This window comes from Phyllostomus discolor, chromosome 10, assembly GCF_004126475.2.
Source record: "Phyllostomus discolor isolate MPI-MPIP mPhyDis1 chromosome 10, mPhyDis1.pri.v3, whole genome shotgun sequence".
NCBI lineage: Eukaryota > Metazoa > Chordata > Mammalia > Chiroptera > Phyllostomidae > Phyllostomus > Phyllostomus discolor.
In genome coordinates, this window is record NC_040912.2 from 32,138,579 (window position 1) to 32,161,027 (window position 22,449).

Sequence of the window (22,449 nt, forward strand, 5' to 3'; positions counted from 1 at the left end):
AGTGGATTTGAAAGAGCACAACTTAATTAAGTTACGGTTGGCATTCATTTCAAGTGAATTCATTTGGGCTGAAAACTGTCCCTTTGAATCACCCGTTTCCTGGTGATCGGCATTTTACTGAGTCAGAATGTGATCTTCTTCTCTGCCTCTTCACACTCTTCATGAAGGCAGAAGCCAGAAAAAGAACTGCTTGAAAAGACTCCAAGTTGACCCACAGAAAATATACATCATGCATCATACATTAAACTAAGTCACAGTCTTTTGAGATTCGTAAAAGAAATATGCATCACAAGTCTGATGCAAAAGTGAAATAAGCAAAAACCTTCACATTCCAACAACCTCTTACACTTGTTTTTCCCTTCACCCATTACCCAGTGAGGGCCTGTGGGCTTTCTCCTACTCAGTATCTTCTCTCAAAATCTGCTCCCAATTAAAAAAAAACAACACTGTCACTCATTTCTAAGTTTTTGAACACTTAAATGAGAGTATTATTTCTCCCAGAATTATTTGAACTTTAACAATATAGAATACAAAGCTTCATCACTTGTAAAAGGAATGTCATCCACCACGGGATAGGCGGACTGGGTATTTGGGGTGGGGGTAGAGATTTCTAATGCCACTGGAATCACAACTCATGACAGCTACCTTCACCTCTAACCTCAACCTGTAAGATCTAAAAGTACACTGTCCTGCCCTGACCAGTGTAGCTCAGTTGGTTGGCTGTCATCCCGCAAATTGAAAGGTCACTCGTTCAATTCCTGGTCATGGCACATGCCTGGGTTGAGGGTTTGGTCTCCAGTCGGGGCGCATGAGGCAATTGATCAATGATTCTCTCTCACATTGATTCGCTCCCTCTCTTCTCTTTCTCCCTCCCTTTCCCTCTCTCAAAAAATAAACCAACAAAATCTTTTTTTTATTTTTTTAAAAATAAGAGTAAGCTGTACTTTCTTTGGTTATAGTCTCTTTCTTCTCCTCTTCTCTCGTGTGTGTGGAGGTGGCAGTGTGCCTGGCTAAATGGAATGAAGACACAGGATGTGTTAGCTATATGTATACAGAGGGATACATGCATGAGTGTACTTTTACTTCTAGCTACGTTTTATCAGAACCAAGACTTCCCAAAGTCACACTCAGAACATTAGCTAACACACAAGCAAACCTGTTGCTCACCTAAGTCAGAACTAAGTGACTTTAAACAAGTCACTTAAACTCTCGGGGTCTCAATTTTCTCATCTGTAAAATGAGGCAGGTGGAGTAAACAGCTCTTAAGATCTTTTACATCTCAAACATTCTATTACAAACTCTAGGCAGTGATTTGCAGCTGGTAAATGATTGTAAATAGATTCACTGGACAAGGGCAGACACATAAATTCACCCTGTGCTTCCTTGTACATTCCATTTCCCTTAGGATCTCAGCATTTAGAACAGCAGCAGACAGGTTCGCACCATGAACACCTTGGATGGTTCAGTCTCTGCGGGTCTTCCTTAACTCTTAAGATCCTGGCACTGTGTCTCAGGGCTGGAGTCCTGAGCCTCCAGGCTGAGGAGTTATTTGTGAGCAGCACAGCACAGCAGTCACATTGTAGGACATTTGGCAACCTTGGCCCCGCCTACTTAATGCTAGTTTTGACCCTATGTCATTGTCACTGTTGCAACCAAAATGCCCTGAGAGCTACGTCATTTTTAGATTGTACCTCATAATTTGTCACTTAAATATATGCTGTCTTATACTCTTTTATAAGAACCCTGAAATTTGTTTTCATGCCTTTGATTAATTTTACTGGGGTGGAAGGAGGTCTTTGTTTTGCTGTGTCTCTCATGTGTTCCTCATATTTCTATGGCCAGACTGTACACAAAAATCGTATCTTCCATTTCTTCAATGTTCTCAAAGCCCAAAAGACAGTGTGAAATGGTGTTCTATTAATATTTACTCAAAAATGGGGTGTTTAACTTATTAGAAGCCTTCCCCTTTAACTAAACACAGGCCATTTTTGAAACACTCAGCCCTTAGAAGACCACACAACAATGAGGTGCCTCCCAAGCCTAGATCCTTTCCAGTCAATGAAAAGGCTTCCCCGGCTGCTCCCACTCACCAGAATTCAATGTCTATTATTGTGAGTCAATTGAAAAATGCTTATTTTTCTACTGACCGGTTTCTTTGGGGTCTGACCTAATTTTATTTAAATCCCGAATCCATGGCTAATGGACACAGCTGAATGCAGAACCCTTGAGGACATTACATTCCTTTATGCGGCCACTTCAGTGACTGCGGTTTTGTTACAGCCCTTACAGCGCTTCAGAGCTTACTTACCACTGAGAGGCCTGGTCATTGTTTTGCTAACTCTATTATGAAATACTTAGGTGGTCTTCCCAGCAGCTTAAATTTTTAGTGTATATTGTTAAAATAATTTTATTTAGTTGCGTTCTCTTCTGTTATACTTATTCACTTGATATAGATATAAAAGATACAATGTTAATCATAGGCTCCCATAGATAGATGAGTATATTGATGACCTGTATAGGTGTTTCTTTCTCTATGTGGCCTATACAGGTGTTTCAGAATGTAGTTATCTTTGGGGATCAGAATTTTATCTGGAATATTCTCCAACACCATGCTGGCCACAGACCAGCAAGGCCTGGCATCACCTGGGATTTCAGGCCTCTCCCCGGCCCTTCCCACAGTTCCACTGAGTCAAAACCCAGATTTTAACAAGGTCCCTGGAGGATGGGTGCGCACATTCAAGGCTGAGGCACAGCGCTCTAAGCTGTGTAAATGACAGGTGCTGCTACCACAGTCAAAGACGGACCTGAGATTGTGAGAAAGGTCAAGTCCTTCAGAGGCAGAATCTGCTTTAGTCTCTGGGTACAACGTGGGTGATCATCATTTCAATATTCCTTGGGTAAATATTACACTCAAATGTCCCACAAAAACTCATGGTAACTTCAAATAATCCTTTAATATAATTCTGAACACTGACATAAGTTTTTTGATAAGGTACACAAATATGTTTATAGTGGGTGCACCCAATATACTTATACATTTTTAAAAACCAATAGGATAGAGTGGGTGAGGAAGAAAAAACAGGAAAATATACATGGGTTATAACAGCATATGTAACATTACTTCCTGCACAGAAATGCGTGATTTAGTGGGGAGGTAGGAGGGATAAACAGGGATACACGGTGATGGAGGGAAACTTGACTTGGGGTGGTGAACACACAATACAATATAAAGGTGATGCATTATAGATTTGTACACCTGAAACTTACATAACTTTATTAACTGATGTCACCTCAATTGAATTTATAAATTCAATAAAAGAAAAAGAAATTTATGGATTATATGTTTTAATACAGGAGCATTATTTTGCCATTGGCCACCATATTTGTAAAAACAATTACCACAAAATTATTCGAAGGAGAACTGAATCCAGAATCTTGCTTTGCTCTTTATTTACCAGAGTTTATTTAGTAGCTTTGAAAAGAAATAGAAGGAAGTCACTCCAGGACTCAGAAACAAGATTTTAAAAGGAACTTACACCTGTTAAGAGTACAGTGTATCCTAAAACAGATCCTTCCCTGGGTAGGGAGTCGGGGGAGAGCCTTTTGTCTGCCAGGCATAACTGAACACACCCAACCCCAGAATGGACAGAGGATATGAGCCCCTAATCCAACACAAAAGGACACGGCAATGCTGTGGAAGTCTAGGTCACTGTTTCCACTAAAAACTTACTAAATATCCCAAAAAGTTTGAAGGGAAAAAAGAAGAAAATACATGAGTTTTCTGACCCCACTTGACATCCATAATTACATGCTGGTGAAAAGCCCATCATGACACAAAGACAGAGTCAGGAGTGCAGCACTCACGTCCCCTGGCCACATGAATACACACTGTTGGGAAGTGTAATAAAGTGGACATCTGTATTGCCTCCCCCACCCATTTGCAGCCTTCGGGCTCTAAAGTGGGTACATGCAGCGAGAATCCCCACACACAACAAGGGAGTGGCTTTGCTGCGATGCCACAAAGCACAGCGGATTCTAACCCACAAAATTCCCGGAGCTGCAGTGGAAAGTGGAATACCCACTCTTGGTAAAGCAGAAGAATCCAGCTACAAAGTGGCTCACACTGCACGGCTGATTAGTCTCTTCATCGAGACACAGCATTCCCTTAAAGCTCTTACCTTGAAAAAACTTCTGTGCCTGCAAATAGAGACTCCCTCCTCCCTCACTGTAGACTTTACAGGTTTAAATATAGATTTTCTTTTCATTAGATTTTTATATTGGGCCCTATTTGAGAAGGGGAAACCAAGGTGTGTTTTCACCGTGCAGAAGGTATGAAATAACCTGGCATGGGGAACTGACCGAAATGAACTACAGAAATTTAAAAATAGCTACCATGTCAGAAGCACTCATAACCAATAAACAGATGAGGCTGAACTCAGATTCACAGATGTTTGAAAGGGACAGCACAGTCCAGCACGCTTTCTACCTGTACGCATATGCTTAGTGTTTGAGGGGTTTTTTAAACATTATGAGAACCAGAGAAGCTGTCATTTGGCTCAGAGGCTGTGCAAATAACAGTCTCAGGTGCCTTCTGAAATCTGTCTTGTTTCTCTTCTGAGTTTCACTGCACCACCCATGGCTTCTTTGTACAAAACCAAGCTAGCTGTTCCTTCATACTTATACCTTTCAAATACCCGTAGCTCACTATTCTCTCCCTCAAGTAAGATACAGCATCCAGAAGGCACAATAACATTAAAAATGGAAACTGAGAAGACACTACCGGAGGTACTGACTGATCCATCAGGGCCTGGATTTCTTTCCCCTGGTAACCATATGAACAGCATTTAAAAATAAATATTATAAATATTTTTAAATTCCTTTCCTGAAGGAGAAATAAAATTGTGTACTAACTTCTCACTCTGAAACAGATGGCTATATAAATAAAGACAACTCACATCTCCTCACCTACAATAACTATCTTTTTAATAAAATTTAAATGCATTATCAATGTTTAGATAATAATTTAGCAGTTAATGTCATGAGTGATGTCACAAAGTTTAAAAGTTTAGTGTTTTTATTCCCATAAAATAAATCTAGATGCAAACCCCACTGAAGAATTCAGAAAAAATATAGGGCATCATTCAATGTACAATTGACTTTTGAAGCTCTTAAATTTTTCAGGGAATCATATATGGGTCACTAGCCACAGAGAGCTTATGAAGAGGGAACAATGAACCACGGGGAGAAAATAGAATGCAGCCTTCAGTGCAGCTTTAACAACTGTCTATCCATTGTAAAGAGCTGAAATTTTAGCAATAATAGATTTGGCAGCAATCCATTAATAATAAAGTCCTGACTGATTTCATGAGGACTGGTTCTATAAACCTTCCCTGTGACGGAGACAAGTCAATAATGAATCCTAACTGAGATGTGCAAGGTGAATGGAGCAGAGCCCTGGGACACACACACCCTGCTGCTCGTCTGCCACCTGAAAGGACCCCCCAGTGCTCCAGGAGCATGTCACTGTCATCTTTGTATTTTCAGTGAGATCTCATTTTGCTGAAGGATAAGCAGCGGGGGAAAACTTGTAGCTGGGCAGGGGAAGAAGTTACAGAATCTCTCTCCTTCCCAAACCTGCCAGACAATAAACAGAACACTGGAACATCCTTTCATATCCTCCTCCTATACACGCAAACTCAGGAACATTAAGGAATGTCATGTATGCTCAATCATCAAGCAAACTGGAGAAGGAGCCTGGGCAAGATACACTGCAAGTTGATCTTGCAGTGTAAGATCAGTCAGATGGGAACGCAAGATTTCTATGATGATGACAATGATGATGATGGCTACTATTGAGCTCTTACATAACAGTTTCTATGAAAAAAAAATGCTTTATATGTAGTTTCTCAATTAATTTTAAAACAAGCCCATGGGTTACTATTATTATCCCACTTTTACAGATGATTACATTGAGGCATATAAGAATTAAGTTCCATGTCCAAGGCCACACAGAGAGTGAACATAGGAAACAAGATTTGTCCCAGGACCCTGACCACAAAGCCCAAGCTGTTGACCATCAGGTTGTCTTCCCTGGGACTCCTATCCTGAGAGAAATATGCAATTAATAGACCTGATCTACAACACTTCTCTCATTCTTTCTTCTGGTGAAAAAAAAAAAAAAGTACTTTTAAAGCTGAGCAAAGGAACAGCTTTGTGGTGTAACATTTTCTGACCCATCTTCTCCTCTGCTCAGTTTCCACCACCCAAATGTCACCTCTTATCAAAAGTCAGAAATGAAAATCTAAAAAGTATTTGGGGGTGGAGGAAGAGAGCACAAGATTCATTGACCAGGACAAGCTGAGGGGACTGGGACAATGAGACACCGCCAGTTGACTCTTCCTCCTGCATACATGTCTGGGTTTCATGACTCCTTTACTAAACGCTAAGAATCAGCAAATTAGCTAACAGCAGGTCAATGAACAGCTCTGGGAACACTTATTTTGCTTTCTAAAAAGAACCCTCTATCAGAAAAACCAGAAATTTGAGAAAGAGAATGTTATATGATGGAGTCAGGCTGACCTCATCCCATGGAAAACTGCTTAACTGACACTGAAGCTTACACCCTCTGTCATTCCTCTCCGTCTAACTCAGAGGATAACTGGGGTTTTCAGACTGAGTGTCCACCGAGTGCAGCCACGGCACGTGAAAGAAGGCTCGCAGCGGGACTCAGGAGACTCTCCCATCGGCAGAATGTATGATTCTGAGAAGCCAACGAGGTAATACAATGGCTGAAATACCTGCCGGTTCTAAGAGTCTCTGATTCTGTAAGAGAACCTCAACAAGATCAGCCTTTGCTTCTAAAGTTAGATAGAATAAGGTGCTAGAAGCAGAGAAGGTGCAATTCAAATGTTAATAGCAAAAGAAGCTATAGGCCAGCCTTCCCCTTAACATTTCCCTGGTTGCTGCTCTCCATCAGGGAAGAACTGACTTGATAGTGTAAGCAGCCCAATTACCATGCTCAGTTACCAGGCCATGTAAAAAATCCAAATGTAATACATCCATAAATCATTCCCTCAGAGCATTTCTAACCCTCTTACCTCACCCCTGCCCCTGCCCCTGCCCACCAGGTCTTTGTTTTTAGTATCTCTAAATTATCTATTATGGTGTTCATATGGAAACTTGATTTAGTGAAATCATGTAAAGGTAGGGGAACACAGATTGCTGTCTTTTCCATATAAAAAGCAAAGCATACATCAAAAAGGAGTGAAATTCTGACACGCGCCACAACATGGATGAACCTCAAAACCAAGCTAAGTGAAATAAGCCAAGCACAAAAGGACAAATACTATGTGATTCCACCTCATATCATATGAGGTACCTTGACGAGGCAAATTCACAGACACAGAAAGGAGACTGCAGACTACCAGAACCTGTGGGGAGGGGCACTGGGGAGTTATTATTCAATGGGCAGGGTTTCTGCCTGAGATGAAGAAAAAGTTCTAAAAATGGATAGTGGCGATGGTAGCAAAACACTGTGATATATTCGCTGTCAATAAAATGTACACTTGAAAATGATGAATTTTATTATGTACACTTTATACTACAACATAAAAATGAAAAAAATCAAAGCATATACTATCTGTTTCACAAGTGGCCAAAAAATTAAAGCTAAATTAAGTGCTCTAAAATTTCTCCACGAAATACTTTAAAAGAAGTAGACTGTAAGTTCCCTGGGGACAGGGGCCAGACCTACTTTACTTCCTGACACACGGCAGCTGCACCACTACACAGTAGGCTCTTCATAAAGGTTTGTAAATAAATGATTAAATGAAAATTGACAAAGCACTCTCCTAAATGGGAAACAGAATATTCAAAACGCATTAAATTTACTAATTCATTAGAAAGCGTAATGCAGCATATTCCAGAGGAAAGTACCAATATTACTATACCTAAGCTCCTTCAGTGCAAGGAAGAGAGGGTGGCTCCTTCACCTGTACTTCCATGTGGCAAGTCCTACAATTTCTTACCCATGGTAGATGGCTAATACATGTTTGTACAATGAGGAATAAAAAATGCATGATTGTAAAATCAATGTTATATTATTGCTCTACTGTTTAGTCCCCTTTTAAAAATTGCTTACTTTTTGCAAATGTACAACTCCTTCTGTCACGGGCCAAAAGAATAAACCTCACAGCTTACACAGAGTGAAGGTAAAAATATAAATAGCTAGAACATATCACTCTCAGAAACAGAAGCACCAAATGCAGGGCATGTCCTTTTCTGCTTAGAAAAAGAGTTAATTAAAGAAAAACTTAAAGAACAACTGATATATTGGAAAACTAAAAATAATTTAAAATGTCAAAATAGAAAAAAATCTGAACTCTTTTTGGAAGAAAATTCAAATGTTTATTCCCAAAAATCAATGTCCAACCATTACAATAAGCAGTTGAGTATATTCAGAAGCAATATTGAAGGCTCCTCCCCCCAAAAGAAATTCTAGTGAATCCTAATATATTATCAATATTTCTCTCAATTAGCCTATCAAGCAATCAGGTGTCCTTTCTTAAAAACGCCTATGACACAAAGTGATACACAACTGGCTTATGGCCAGCATGCTGCCGCAAGTTCCGATGATGCTCTCCACTAACATCCACTACCTTCATCACTTACATTTTACAGGAGTTACTGAGTTAGACATACATAAGTGGAATGTTGTTAAAGCAAAAAATCAAATGCTGACATCCTTAACATTCAGCACCTATATAATAGAGGCATCCTAATAAATGCACCAGGACCATGTAATGTAGTAGCCTCACTTTGAACAATATGAAAACATGCCCTTCAACTTCACCCAACCCACCCGCACTCTGTGCCAATTAACAAAGGAAACAGGAATGCAACCTCTGTAGACATATCAAGGTTTACATTTCTCTCTCTCGATTGTTTCTTCTTTATGAGCTGGTAAAGCATCGTTTCAAAGCAGCCTGTCTGCTGCCCCAGTCTTCGTGCATGCAGGGGTTCTCCATTTGCATCCAAAATGCTCATGGTCCACTACTGGAGCCAGCACTTCAAGCAGACCTGCATGACGAATCACCACTTCCATACATGAAAGCATAACCACGACAGGTATAACGATGCAAAACACCAGCACACTGACCTCTGCCAGGCAGCACACACTTACAGCAGGTGCGTTTCTGTGCCAGAAGGGAACAGGGGTGGGATGAGCAGGGAGGAAGCCCCAGATCCTTAATATATCAGAGATGTTTATTCCACTCAGATCCAACCCAGCTCATTCACAGGCATCAGTTTACCCAAATGAAAAAAAGTGGTCTCCTGTCCTTCACTAGCTTGACTCAGAGGGCATGCAGCCAAGCCTAGCCAAGCAAAACAATCTGCAAGATCTCTTTAAGCTGTAATAAATAAGACAAGTTTCAGAAGAAATAAGACTCAGCTATGGCAAAGCAGCACAGTCGCGAAACCTTTTCCTCATCTTATCGCTGCCACTGGTGTTTACAAACTATAAGCAGTAGCCTCCGGAGCCTCAAGAGACTCTCCCGTGAGTAACCTCCTGCCAGATCCCTAATTTAAATACCCCCTTGATCAATCTGTGCCGGTTTTGGCAGTTAAATGGAAAGGGATGAGTAAAATGACATGCAGAAAATGAATCCTTTTCAAGTTGTAAATGAGTGAGTCAGGATTCAGACTTGCCGAGATGTTCCAAATTAAAAACCCTGCTCTAATTTTAAGCATGCTCCCTCTTACCGTTCTGTTGTTGTCTCCCTCAGGCTCGGTTCACCTGGAACTCTTTAACATGTCTCTAGCAATGTGTTTGCACCAGGCCAGGCGCATCCAGTAACTGAATTCACATCTTTCTGCACTAGCAAGCTGAAATGGTACGGCCGTACTACAACCAAGACAGGGGGAAGCAGAAGAAAAAAAAACCCACACACACACAACCCAGAAATTACCCCAGAGAAGCTACTCTTGATGCAATCAGACAAAAAATGGTTCAGAAGAACACAACAGACATGCTAACATTCAGTAGCAATAGCTCTAACAGTTCAATATTTTTTCCCAAAAAAAATCTAATTTTTTTTCTCCAGACACGATGGACTTGCCTGTGGAGTTCCCAGGAAGGCAGAGTAACCGGGCTCTGCAGCAGCATTGCAGCCAAAGTAACTGTGCATATGCTGCCCAGGCAATTCACAGCACACTGTCTCTTCAGAGAGATATTGATTTGCAATGCAGGGCTGCTTCAAAAGAATACAGAATTGGAGCCAAACAGCTAATGGTGATTGCATGGAAGGAAAAACATTTAATCAAGGGGATGCACCTCATCATGTTCAATTCAATTTTTTAAAAGCACTGGAGGAAGCCAGTAAGTATCTTGAGTGACAACCCCATTAAACAATAATCTGAGGTCCTACAGAAGGCCAAGTTTAGGCTACCATCATGCATGCTGCAAAAGCCACTGAAATGGTTTAATGGGTCTATCTGCATATATTTGTCATAGGCAAATGGGGCATGAGAATTCTAAAATAATGCACCAGATACGTGAGGTAAAAAAAAGCACAGGTAGCATTTATGAACTAAAATGATAAAATACAGTTATGAACCTGCAGAATTCTTGGTGGGTTAGGTTCATAACACTCTCAAAAGTAAAACAGCAACCCCAACCAGATCTCACTGTCCTTAGGCTAATTGTGTCAAGTCATGCCACATGGTGCCGGGTGGCAGGGAAAAATGCCAAACTACTACTCTCATAGCGACCCCTACGGGAGAGTGGTCGATCAACAATTCATCCTCGCTCACACAGTCCCTGTCCTCAGAAAACAGAACCACAAAAGGGCATAAATTAGATTAAGACACAAGGAAACAACTGAGAAATAGGCAGGAAATTAAACAAAAAAAGAGTCAGGCATAAAATGTGACCTCATAGATATTCAGTTAATTAAGAAATTGAAGTACAAGAGGAGGTGACTATTCTGTCAGTGATGAGTGGCCAATATTCCCATAGCTCCCAGGACTGAGTGCACACTTATAAATCAGAAAGCTCAGGGAAAAGCATTTTCCCTTCACATCCTAATTGGTTTAAAGGAATTATCTCCTCCATCCCCCATTTGAGAACCATCCTTACTTCACCTCCACCCTTCTGAGTGACCTGTGAACACTCATACACACACAAAGCTCGCTACAAAGTCTTTAAAAAGTTCTTCAAACACAAATATTATGTATGCCCTCCTCCACCAAAGCCAAGAGAGAGACCTATCTCCTTAATAGCTGGAAACTATTAAGTTATATGAACATCATTTATGTGTAAGAATTTCATTTCAATAAGTTTTTCAGACATCTGAGGTTTTGCTTATGACTGCTGAGCCCTCCCGCCTACAAAGACTCCTTTCCCAGAGCCGACTTCTTATTTGAGTCATTTAGGATTTAGTCACGTGATGCCTCATAAAACCCTCCTGTATTATCAGCATTTTCCCCACCTTGAGGCCCTTGAGGAACAAATGGTATCGACCGCATTGTTTTCTATTCCCCCGAAGCATATGATGCAACATTGGGCATCTAGCAAATATAAAATAAATATTTAACAAATTAATGAATTTCACAACTCTGTATATTAGGGCATCAATAATTTCCCCTCCCCAAATGTTCAATGTTCCCTGGGGAAAATCCACATTAAAAGTGTTATCTTTAGTCACCTAATTTAACTAGATCCTATTTTCTATAGCGTTGGTGGGTAAGAGCACGTACAGCATTGGTATCCACTAAGCTGTCTTGTATAAAAGTCAAAAAACTTAACACAAAGTTTCTCCTTTATTCTTTCCTTTACTCAGTCAAACAGAAGGTACTGCTCTGCCCAGCAGTATAAACAACCATGTTCTCTGCATTCCAAGAACCAACCACTGTTTAAAAATAAAGCAAGTCACCTTGAACGGTGTGGCTCAGTTGGTTGGGTGTAATCCTGCAAACCAAAAGGTTGCCAGTTCCATTCCTGGTCAGGACACATGCTTGGGTTGTGGGTTCAGTCCTCAGTTGGCAGGAGGACAAGAGGCAACCGACTGATGATTCTCTCTCACATTAAGGTTTCTTTCCCTCACTTTCCCCCTACCTTCCCCTCTAGAATCAATATAAGAAAATATTTTTAATTTATTAAAAAATAATAAAGCAAGTGACCACAATACACTGAACTGAGTGTTTTCAGAGCACTTTGTTAGACACAAATGCTGTTCCTTGGGCAGCTCACAGAGGGCTTCCCAGAGGAGGCAGCCCAAGCTGAGGCTTCCAGGCACTGCCCAGGAGCGGGTGGGCACCTGAGGAATGGCAGGGCAGGACTAACGGGCCAGAGGCCTGACACTGGAAGCTGTCTGAGGAAACCACCAAGCAGTGCACAAAGCAGTGCACACAGCGGTGGCAGCTGCGAAGAATGAGGGAGAGGTCGCCAAGCCAAAATATAACAGGCACTGGAAGCCCCACCAGGAAATTAGGTGTCTGTTCCTGCAGGAAGCTGCCATTTAATCCAATAGGAAGGCACTAACGGACTAACGGCAGAAGAGTGGCTGGATGGGACTTTTCATTTTATAATGGGGTAACTTGTGGAAATGGGCGGGAGGAGTGAGCAAGGGGAGGTGAGGGGGCCGCTTGGGAGACTAAGACAACGGTTCGGCCAAGGCCCTGGGCTAAAGCAATAAAAGTGGGGATGGAGGAGGGGAGAGACCTTCAAGAGGGATGACTCACTGAGTGACTGGACATGAGTCAAATGGAAAGGGAAAATCCAAGCTCAATTCTGAATTCTTGGCATAATTAGGTGAAACGTGGGGTCACAACTAAAGGAGTGGGTACAGGAAGAACCAAAGCTTGAGGAGAAGGGGAAATTTTCTTGCATTCCATTTTTATGCATGTGGAGTTTCAGATACCTTTGGAACATTCTGGTGGACATATAAGGCAGGCACCTATCTAAGGATCTGGAGCCCAGGGGTGAGGGTGGGGGGGAATAAAAGGTCAGAAAGTTCACTGATGTGTCTTAGGCCAGGGTTCCCTAGAAACAGAGCTCAGCCAGGATTCCTATTCACCTAATTTATTGAGGACATGCTCTCAGAGGAAAGGGGTGAGGAGGCAGGGCTGGAGGATGGGGAAAAGCCAAGGAAAAATGGGGCCTCGGATAAAACAAACACACCCACCGTTAGTCCCACTGAGGCAAGAGGGCCAGCCTCATGTACACCTGGCGGATGCCCCCAACTGGGGCCTGGAGAGGAAGGGCCACCATTCAGCCTGGGGACTATGTGAGCAGGGAACCCACAGCATTCCCCACACTAAGCTTCGGGCAAAAGAAACAAGTTCCTTTTCCACAAAGCTGATTCTTGCCTCAGGAATCTTTGTCTTTGCTGCTCTGTATACCTAGAATGTTCTTCCCCAGCCAATTCCTTCTCGTTACTCAGTTGGATCTCAGGAATCTCTGCCTCAAGGTCCTGCTTGGGTCCCCGCCTCTTCTGTTGCTGTTCCTCCTTCCCCTATGACACTGCACTGGTTTGGCTTCACTGTTGACTTTGTTGAGTTCTTTGTCTCCCTTCCCCACTGGGATGTAAACTGCTCAAGAGCATGAAATTCTGTGCATTCATTCTGTGTTTCTCCAGCCCTCAGACCAGCACTGGTACTTGCTGAGTAAATAAATATTAGAAGGAGCTGCTGATGACAGTAGCTCAAAGTAATTATTTGAACTCCTGTAGAGGGGAAATGGACAGGAAGCTTGAGAAATGTGTAGGGCAAAAAAAAGTCTCAACAAATGCCTACAACTATGCAAGGAGTTTGGCCACAGGGCAGAAGTACAGGGGCGAGAGGGCAAAGCTGCCAGAAGTTAACCACTGTGTTCACATCACACAGGATTCACAGTCTACCCCCAGGAAGAATATCTTCATTAGGGGACACTGAGACATATCTGAAAGCGCGCCATAAAAGAGCAACAGGAGAGGTTAAAACGAAGGGTCTATCTTTAAAGGGAAGAGACAAAAAGTCTTTTGTGAAAGTAGCATCTCAGTGGATATAGAAGAAAAGGCAGGAAAGAAAACTGCTGACAAAAATGCTGGAATCTGACATCTGCTTAGGTCATTTTCGAAGAAACATTTAAATTAATTTCTTGAATTACCTGCCTTTATATGTGATATTTAATAATTCTAAAGTGTTATACAGTTCCCTGACTTTTTAAATGGGTTACAATAAACACGATCTGATCTTCAACTGATGATGAGGTCAATGGCGAACATGACTGATAGCCATCAGGGTTCAGTGGGTGCACAAAGGACCACTGGGTGGTGCTCTCAGCAACTGACATCTACGCGCTTCTCTGCTTCATTTTTATGGTTCGTTCTCTCTTTGCCTGTAGGCTTTCCTTCCTGGGGTTCTAAATGTGCCTCCTCCTTCTAACACCACCACACTCTTCTCAGTCTTGCCATAAACTTCTTCAACCATCCTTGTACTGCACAACTATATAAGCAGGCTTATTGGAAAACTGAGTGAACAGGGGTTTGAGGTGATGGATGGGTTCAAAGCAGAGCTGGGAGCTTTCTCCTGAGTAGATAACTATTAGCCTAGACACCCACCCACTGCAGGCTGTGCCCTATACACCTTGTGGTTCTTCTCATTTGTGCAGAAACTCTTGTGACATATCAAACTCTCTCAGACTTATGAGGCTGCCAGATGTCTGACCTTTACTTACGTAGCAGGACATTACACACAGGTGTGCCAGCCCTCCCCTCCCCCCAGCACCTGCCAAGAAGATGAATCTGGGAAAAAAAGAAGTAATTGAAGGAAGAAAGATGTAGAGAAAGATTTTAACTGAGAAAAAACATTAAATATGAAAAGCTTAAAAAATAGGAAAGAGGTAAGAATAGACTATTTTATGCATATAAATCTGATACAAGTCATCTACTTTATGAATTAATTTCATTAAACCTTTAAGCTTTTAAAGAGAGAAAATCTCTTATTTTGAAAAGTGATAAAGACAACATAAAACCCCAAAATAGTTTGAATTTCAAATTACTGTACTCCATGTAACCTTAGAAGTATCTTTCTTTTGTGAATTTTTCCAGTGAAATGTCCAAGATATGATTGATTAAAAATGTTCATAATGTTTTAGAAAAGCTAGACTAATTTTTTTAAGAAACCCTAAACATTTTAGGACTTAATTCTTCTCTAGGGACGCCATTCATTACTTACATTCCTATACATTCAAAGAACTCTTAGTTTAATAAATGTTTAAAAGCCATTATTTAACCACAGCACCAAAAATATCCATATGTCACTCATGGCATTTCAAATTTTATCAGTAAACACATGTAATTCTATCACAGCCCAATAATGTGTGCCTGAAAAACATTGTATTCTCTTAAAGTGCACCCTAAAAACAAGAGGGCTTATAGGGAAAATAAGGTTGAGGGCACACCATTCAAAACCCTACTGCGGGTACTTCTGGCCAAGATAGAGTCGTAGGTAGACACACTGTGACTCCTCGCACAACCAAAATAAGGACAACAACAATTTAGAAACAAAATAGCAACCAGGACAGAAAATTGAACTGTATGGAAGTCCGAATACCAAGGAGTTAAAATAGACACATTCATCCAGACCAGTAGGCAGGGCAGAGACAGCCAGCCAGGCAGAGAGGGGTGGCAGCACAAAAAGCAGTGGAACTGGGCGTGTAAGAAATCCTGGCACACAAGACTGCAGCGGGTGAACCCTGGGCACGCAGGCAGCAGCTGGCAGGCCCTGGGTGCAGGGTGGCAATGAGCAGATTGTGAAGTGAGGCACTGCATGCAAGGTGGCTGGATGACCAGGAGGTCCCACATTCGCACACGAAACTTGGAAGCAAGACAGACCGCGCAGCCCAGGGGCCCAGCACCAGGAAATAAGGTCTCGAAACACTGATTGAAAACACCTGTGGGGGCTGAGGTGCAGGGAGAGACTCCCAGCCTCACAGGAGAGTTCGTTGGAGAGACCCACAGGGTCCTAAAATGTTCACAAGCCCACCCACATGGGAATCAGCACCAGAAGGTCCCAGTTTGCTTGGGGGAAGCAGTGGAGGGGACTGGGATCTGACAAAGAGCTGTGTGGGTGCCATTGTTCCCTCTCAGATCCTGCCCCCACATATAGCATCACAACCCAGTGACTGGGTTGCCCCTCCCTGGTGAACACCTAAGGCTCCGAACCTCATACGTAACAGGCGAGACAAGACCAAAAAAAATGGCCCAAACAGAACAGATCAAAGCTCCACAACAAATACAACTAAGCAATGAAGAGATAGTCAACCCATCAGATGCACAGTTCAAAGCACTGGTGACCAGAACACTCACAGAATTGGCTGAATTTGGTTGCAAATTAGAAGAAAAAATGAAGGCTACACTAAGTGAAACGGAGGAAAATGCACAAGGAACCAAAGGTGATGGGAAGAAAACTGGGACTCAATCAATGGAGTGGACCAGAAGGAAGAAAGAAACAACCAAACAGAAAAGAATGAAGAAATAAGAATTTAAAAAAATGAGGAGACGCTTAGGAACCTCCACAACATTTTTAAATGTTCCAACATCTGAATTATAGGGGTGCCATAAGGGGAAGAGGAAGAGCAACAAGTGGAAAAGCTATCTGAACAAATAATAAAGGAGAACTTCCCCAATCTGGCAAAGGAAATGGACTTCCAGGGAGTTCAGGAAGCTCAGAGAGTCCCAATTGGACCCAAGGAGGAACACACCAAGGCACATCATAATTACATTAGCCAAGATAAAAATGAAGGAGAGAATCCTAGAAGCAGCAAGAGATAAGGAGACAGTAACCTACCAAGGAGTTCTCATCAGACTGTCAGCTGATTTCTCAAAAGAGACCTTACAGGCAAGAAGGGGTTGGAAAGAAGTATTCCAAGTCATGAAAGGCAAGGACCTACATCCAAGATTGCTCTATCCAGCAAAGCTTTCATTTAGAATGGAAGGGCAGATAAAGTGCTTCTCAGATAAGGTCAAGTTAAAGGAGTTCATCATCACCAAGCCCTTATTTTATGAACGTTAAAGGGACTTATCTAAGAAAAAAGAAGATAAAAACAAGTATAGTAAAATGACAGCAAACTCACAATTATTAACAACCACACCTAAAACAAAAACAAAAAGAAACTAAGCAAACAACTAGAAAAGGAACAGAACCACAGAAATGGAGATCACATGGAGGGTTAGCAACAGGGGAGTGGGAGGAGGAGAGGGCGAAAAAGGTACAGAGAATAAGTAGCATAGATGGTAGGTAGAAAATAGACAGAGGGAGGGCAAGAATAGTATGAGAAATGTAGAAGCTAAAGAACTTATGACACATGGACATGAACTAAAGGTGGGGAATGTGGGTGGGAGAGGGTGTGCAGGGTGAAGGGGAATGAAAGGGAGGAAATGGCAACTGTAATAGCATAATCAATAAAATATATTTAAAAATAAAAATAAAAAATAAAAGTACAAAAACTAAATTAATTAATTAATTTTTAAAAAAACCCTACTGTGTCCAGAACACTAATTATAAATAAGACACTCCTATAAAATACCCACATGAGCCATATTGTCTTCATTTGCCACAGTGCCGACACCAGGGCTTACATAGGACAGATGTTCTGTTTTTGTTTCTTGGCTGAAGATATATCCTGGGCTGAGGAACTGCAGAAAATATGTCCAGGTGAAAACAGCTCAGTTATGAACTTCCTACAGGTTGGAAATTAAAGCCCAAAGACAGACCTCTAACAGGAGAACTTTAAACTATGTTAATAAAAAGCAGCATAGAAGGCTGTCATTCATGAACCTAATATCAGAAACAGGTAGATACAGAGTACGATAATAGAAAGGTCTTGTCCTGGCTGCTGTTTGAAGTGTCATCCCGCACATCAAAAAAGATTGCAGATTTGATCCCCAGTCAGGACACATACCCAGTCTGCAGGTTCGATCCCTGCTTGGATACCTACAGGAGACAATCAATTTTTCTCTCTCACATCAATGTTTCTCTCTCTCAGATCAATAATATCCACAATTGAGAACTTTAAAAAAGGGCTTATTTTTTGCCCACATTTCAAAAACATGAAACCTGACACTCCTATCCAAGGTTTAAGCCTACTCCTCTTCAGAGAACAATTTTCCTCTGCCCTGTATGTCGTGTTTTCTGGTTTTTGGCTCTCAGTGACCCCAAGAAACAACATGTCTGCACCTCAGTCTTTGCGTTCCTCAAATTCCTAATCCTTTTCACCTAAGACTTGTATTTGCATTAAAACATACATTACATGGTTTCTACATACATACACATACACATTTGTGTAGCTATTATTTATTCAGATGATATGTAAAACACATGGGCATTTCCATGGCCCGGTACAGTTTTTCCTACTCACGCCCCAGCAAAAACGCAACTGAATTTTTGACATGGTACCATGTCCCACATGTGAAATGAATCAGAAGACCCAAATGTACAAGGGATTTTATTATGACCGCATTCACAAAAAAGCAGTATCAGAGAGTTCCAAATGTGCAGTGCTAATACGATCTGAGAAATGTGCATTAAATTATAAGGCTTCAGAGGCAGACACAAAATCCTCAGTAGCAGCAAGAAGAAAGGCAGAAGGCTCTGAGAACAGATGTGAGGATCTTCTCTCATCCTGATGTCAGGATGCCAGTGAGGAGAGAGCCGACAAATCCTGGACTATCACAAAGCCTCTTAAGGAGCTAAGGCTCGTTTTTTTAAAACTTACCTAAGTTTTTGAGTTAACTAGGAAAAGGGGAGAGACAAGGTTTTCTAGTTTGGGATTATAAGTCAGCTCTATTGCTTTTAAAAACTTTATCCCAGCTTTGTAAAATTTCACTTAGTTAGAAAAACAGAAAAAAAAAAACCCAAAAGGAAGAAAGCTTCCTGCCAAATGGACAAATAAGAAATAATTTCAAATTACATTTGACATTTTAAAATCTAGGAATTCCCCAAAACTGATCTATTGTGTACTTTAAAATATTAAAATAAGGCAAACAATATGGAATTTCCTCAGAAAACTAAAAATGTAACTGCCTTTTGACTTGGCAATTCCACTGCTAGGATTATTTATACTCTAAGAATCCTGAAACACTGATTCAAAAGAACCTATGCACCCCAATGTTCATAGTAGCACAATTTACACTAGTCAAGTGCTAGAAGCCACCTAAGTGTCCATCAGTAAATGAGTGAGTCAAAAACCTATGGTACACTAACACAATGGAACACTATGCAACAGGAAGAAAGAAGGAACTCCTGCCCTTCATGACAGCATGGGTGGAACTAGAAAGCATTATGCTAAGTGAAAAAAGCGAGGCGGTGAAAAACAAATACTGTATAATCTCACCTATAAGTGGGACCTAATCAACAAAACAAACAAGCAAGCAAAATGTAACCAGAGACGTGCAAATAAAGAACTGATTGTAACCAGTGGGGAGGGGCTGGGAGGATAATAGGGGAAAGAAGGGCAAGGGTCATCAAGGAACATGTATAAAGGATCCATGGACAAAGCCAAAGGTGGGCAGGATTGAGGGTGGGATGTAGGGGTGGATGGGGAGGGGGAGTTTAGTGGGAGGAAAATAGAGACAACTGTACTTGAACAGCAATTAAAAAAAGAAAAGAAAATATTAAAATTAAAAGTATTCATTAAATAATTTGCTTCCTTTGTCTTACTCTATACACCTAAGAAATAAAATGAAACAGGAAGCAGGACCATGGAAAAATATTAATAACAATACTGTACAATCAACAATAAACACAGCAATGAAAAGATAACCCACAACTGAAATTAAAATACGTGCTCCTGTGTAATTTAATTAACTTTCCTGTGGCCAATGTCTTAGTATTTGCCTTTTCCAGCTAACACTGGTATTAATTTAGATCATTCTAAAACTACATGTGCATCACTCTGAAAGACCAGAAAGCAAAACGAAGTCATCATTTCTCTAAGGAAGCATCACCAGATGACTGTACCACCAGTCCAGTCTCACCGGCATAACAGAGAGCAAGGTTCACTATTTTAACTTACTCCTACCCTCCTTTTGTAACCAGTAAAGCAGTGACAACAGCAGCACACAGGTTGGTTGAATCCTTTCTGCCTCTCCCTGTGGAATGTTGGCTCCTTCCCCAGCAGCCTCCCCTGCAGTCCAGGGAGGGTTGCACCTGGGACTTTTCCAACCAGAGCTGAGTTGCACCCCATCCTTCCTTCTTGATGGTTACAAAGCAGAGAAAGTATCAGATTAGCCAGCGGTGTTAATGTCTCTAGCCCTGAAGAGAAGCTCGACTGACATCCGGAAACCACCAAGAGTAAGAATCTAGAGATGAGGACAAGAGACAGACAGCACTGGACACATGGAATCCCTGGTCCCGGCTGCCGGGTCCTTGGCACTGCCTGGTTGCCTGACTTCCTAAAGTGTGCCTGCTCAGCCCTTGTTTCTACTCTGCCATACCATCCTCCCAATGAGTCCCATTTTTTTCCTTCAGGTTGGTTTTCAGTTCCTAGTAACCAACAGTGCTGGTAACCATGGAAATAACATGTACAAAAGGATACAGAGGTGCTGTGAGGCCCTAATGCCAGAACTAGAGCTAAGTTACTAATAAGTGTGTTGCTTTCAATTCTAGGAAAAACAGACTTCAGATTCATGTGGACTTACATGATGGAAGGAAAGGATGGGCCTAATAGCAACCAAAGGTTTTTACAAAGCTACTTCACACACCCACAATGTATAATAATGTTTCAATAAAGTTATACTAAATTATCATGTATATTAAAATTTTTTCAATTTATTGTTATAACTTACAGGGGAAATTGCATAACTGCCATAAGTCATGGAGCACTACCTATTAATCAGTTATCTGTACCTTTCGGAAGCCTGAATGCTTGGACCAATTAGCTTAACCAGGCACCCAAGCTGCTGTGGCAGCAGGAATTCAAATTCTAGGCACATTACCTAAAGGGACACAGACTAACTTAGCCTTACAAACTCCATTATAAAGTGTCAGTAAATATCACCACCCATAAGGAGCTAAGAAATGTCATAGGATTTTTGAAAGGGAAATCAGTCTGGTCACACCAACTCTGGTTATGAAGGAAAGAGAGTTATTAAAAATTAAAGAAGTGGATTTTGGAAGAAGCCACAAAGATACACTAGGGAATTATGGAACATATAAAGAAAGCACTAAGAAGACTTTATAAAGTAAACTACATTTCCTGTATTTCATTACTAAGGAATTTTTGTCATGTTCTATTCATCTGCCAGCCATTTATTAACCTTTGTATGAAGCACTATAGGGGGTACAACAAAGAATGAGACACAATTGCTGCTTTCACAGACAGTTACACAAATAAATATAATACAAGAAATAATTGCCACAGAGAAATACAGAAAATGGCACAAGAGTTCAGGAGGAGGGAGGCCTCAGAACGCTGGATCAAGCAAAATTGGCAGATGTTCACTTTCGGTAATCGAATTCTGAATACTAGAGCCACAAAGAATTCAATAGGTAAGATGTTGCGCAGCGGGGGACGAATATTCAAACACTAGCAATGATCACTCTTAGCGCAAGAATTGTTATCTGTATCTGGATTTAATTTGATAATTTAACAAAGACCCTCTGTCATCTGATAGGAGCACAGCCTAGAAGGGTTGAACAATTTCCGCGATCTGAACCCTCATGAACAATGGTTCTTTTCTCCTCGCTAGTGGAAGATTATTTGGATGGACTCCAAGTCCACTGCCTGCCCATATGGTTCCAAGATGTGGTTTTTCCTACTCGTCCTGGATGCAGACAGCCTAAACCCTTTTCCATATTCCTTAAGGAAAACTGAGCTTTGGGAAGTGCTACATCAGCTAGTCCTGGGGAACTTGGAGGCCCTCCTTCCCTCCCATTCCTCTCCCCAATATTTACTCTGCTTTAGGGGAGATAGAGTTTTACTTACCACAAAACAAAGGCCAGTTGAATAGCTTAATTTTATGAATCATCCCCTGGGCTTACCTCAGTAGTCACTATTTCTCTTAATCGTCCAAGAAGATTCAGTACATATGAAAGTTCACATCCAAAACAATTCATACTTCCTGACTGAGCCCACCAGGACCAGCACCTTCTATGGGCACGTAGTCACTGCAGGCTGGACCACCTGACTTCAAGGGCCACACCCGGCAGGGGCCCACCTTGGTTCAGATAGTTCCTCTCCACCTGCCAAGGTTCTTTACCTCAGAATTCTAAGGAATGAAGCAGGTTTGATACGGAGAAAAGAAACATGAAGGATGAAACCCTATAAACAGGTTCTCTTGCCTCACATCAGCCGTGGCACTGCCCTCTGTAACAGCCGGGGCTCTCAGGCTCATTTTCTCAGTCACTCCTTAATTGGCTCCTACTGATGTGGTTCTTCTTCAGCATCTATATTCCCATTTCTATTGC

At 41.5% G+C, this 22,449-nt stretch overlaps 1 protein-coding gene across 2 annotated transcripts in view; it reads right to left on the bottom strand.

Annotated features, from left to right (window-relative positions):
* Positions 1–22,449, bottom strand: part of CDK14 (cyclin dependent kinase 14) — a 546,733-nt gene that overhangs the window by 426,015 nt on the left and 98,269 nt on the right. Inside the window, exon 1 of one of the 2 annotated variants that reach the window (XM_028525496.2) lies at positions 9,763–9,919. The exons of the other annotated variant lie outside the window; for it this stretch is intronic. The gene's annotated coding sequence lies outside the window, so the exon portion shown is untranslated. Of the gene's footprint in view, positions 1–9,762; positions 9,920–22,449 lie in introns of those variants that run through there. 2 annotated transcript variants of the gene reach the window in all.